Source organism: Physcomitrium patens, chromosome 26, assembly GCF_059467195.1.
Source record: "Physcomitrium patens ecotype Gransden chromosome 26, ASM5946719v1, whole genome shotgun sequence".
NCBI classification, from domain to species: domain Eukaryota; kingdom Viridiplantae; phylum Streptophyta; class Bryopsida; order Funariales; family Funariaceae; genus Physcomitrium; species Physcomitrium patens.
The window spans coordinates 402,501-405,000 of NC_143435.1; positions in this window are offsets into that span (position 1 = coordinate 402,501).

Consider the following 2,500-nt stretch of genomic DNA (forward strand, 5'->3'; position numbering starts at 1 on the left):
ACCCCCAGAACTTCCTGCGAAGTTGACCCCTCCATCACCTCATCCGATCGATTTCATCCACCTCTCGCCTCCTACCTCCGCACCACCTGAAGTACATTCTAAGCCCTGGCCCCCAAACCTTTGACGGAGAGGGGGGTCGATAGTCCACTTCTTAAGCAATAGTCCGGTGGGGGAGAAACGGCTAACCCGCACCTTATATTGACATAGGCTAGCATATGGAGTAACCCTCGTTGAACCAAGGCCCCCCGACCCGCTTTGGCTGATCGGGGGGTTCCGGGAGCAAATTCTGGTGGGCGAGTACAGTGGATCCTAGATCGATCGAACAAGGTAACTTCGAAAACAAACTCCCGAATCTTTCCCAAACAGCTCTTCCATAGTTTTTCCAGTCCGCAGCAACGACTCAGGTTTGGATGGGCGAAATCACGACGGCAGCCACAAAAAAATGGATCTCCGACATCACACAACCCGACACACCTAAGTTTCGCGAGGCTCGGCCCCTCTTCCCCTTCGGATGTCCCCCTTCGGTACACCACCACATCATGCCATCCAGTCTGGAGCGTCGCCGACTCCCGTTGGCCAAGGTAGGGCCAACACAAGAGTAGCGGACGAACCAGTCATCTGGTCTTACCGGAGAAAGGGAGAGGTAGACTGCCACCACCAAACCCCACCCAAGCACACACCAGGCAGCAAAAAGCCATCATCCTAAAAGATGGTCCCTTCTTCACAAGACGAGGAGGTTCCCCGTCCTTCATTCCAACCCCAGGTGAGAACACACACACCCTTCTTTGCGATGGATAAAAGGCAAAAAGAGAGGGCAAAAAGCCAACGGCAAATTCCAACCAGACCCCCAGAGGCACACACCACAAAAAGTGAAGCCAGAGAGAGCCAGACAAAGAGAAGGATAGAGAGAGAGGGAGAGTTAGACCCCCGGAAGAGAATCATAGGTGCTGCGGCCTTTTTCGGGAATGTGACCAGGAAAGAGAGAAACCGACGAGGCCGATACACACATTAAAAAATGAAAAAGTAACCATCACCGCGAAGGATTTTCCTCAAAAGACAAATCAGCAAGAAGTATGTCCAATCCTGGGGCCCATCGCCCCTCCAAATTAATGGAGGGGTCGGATAGAAATTTATAGAAATGTTACTTTTGTGAAACCCCTAGCCGACGAGAGAACTCTCACCGGTTTCGAAGTTCCATTTTCACATTCCGACCTGGGATGTTATGACTCCTCGGCCCACACTGCGAACGCGTCCCACACCCCTCCAAGTTTATCAGGAATTTCACCTGAGCTTGCAATAGAGATCGAGCGCGGTGGCGGTCACAGTGGTGGTCGACCAGGCGGAGCTTGAACGGCCTCGGCAAACACTTCTCCCCACCCTCCCAAATGAATGAGAGAATGGCTTGACAATACCGAGGCCATCGCCCCCCGCCAAAAATGGTTACTAGCTCTTGGGACTCGCTGCGACGTTACGCGTATCGGCACAAGACCAACCCTCTTTTTCCAGTCGCCCGCGCACCAAAAAAAATTTTGGCAGCGGGACTCACAATCCTTGACAGCCAGCTCACCATATAATACTCGGCGACCCTCCGCGGGACCTCCTCAGAGGGTCGCGTCGCCGGGAAACTAACCCCCACTCCTCACTGATCCAAGGTAACACGCCAGAAGTATCCAGGTAACCCCAGTAGTATCCAGGTATCCCCCTGCGAACGTCGGTACTGGGCTCAAAGAAGGCAGCGAGCAGTCGGGACCCGTAGGCACCGAGCAACCGTCACCCCCTCACGACTTTTCCCGAGACGCTTCAGAGGAACCCTTCCCCACATAGTACTCTCTGTGGGATTCGGCAGGCCCCCGTCCTACTGCACTAAGGAAGTTCCGAGACACACTTTTTTTTGTGGAAGACCACCCACCCTCCCTGTCCTGCCTGCTATCCCCGCCGCGACTCCTGGTCCCGGCCCTCCTCCCCGACTTCCTCCTTGTCCCGCTGCGAGTCCCGGACCTCCTCCCCACTACCTACTCCCGCCGCGAGTCCCAGTCCCGGCCTTCCTCCTCCTCCTCCTCTTCCCTAGTCCCGGCGCGAGTCCCGGACCTCCTCCCCCACTTCCTAGTCCCGTCGCGAGTCCCGGACCTCCTCCCCCTCTTCCTAGTCCCGGCGCGAGTCCCGGACCTCCTCCTTCTCTTCCTTGTCCTGCCGCGAGTCCCAGTCCCGTCGCGAGTCCCGGACTTCCTCCTTCTCTTCCTTGTCCCGCCGCGACTCCCTAGTCCCGTGGCGAGTCCCGGACTTCCTCCTCCTCTTCCTTGTCCCGCCGCGACTCCCTAGTCCCGTGCGCGAGTCCCGGACTTCCTCCTCCTCTTCCTTGTCCCGCCGCGACTCCCTAGTCCCGGCGCGAGAGTCCCGCGAGTCCCGGACTTCCTCCTCCTCTTCCTTGTCCCGCCGCGACTCCCTAGTCCCGGCGCGAGTCCCAGTCCCGTCGCGAGTCCCGGACTTCCTCCTCCTCTTC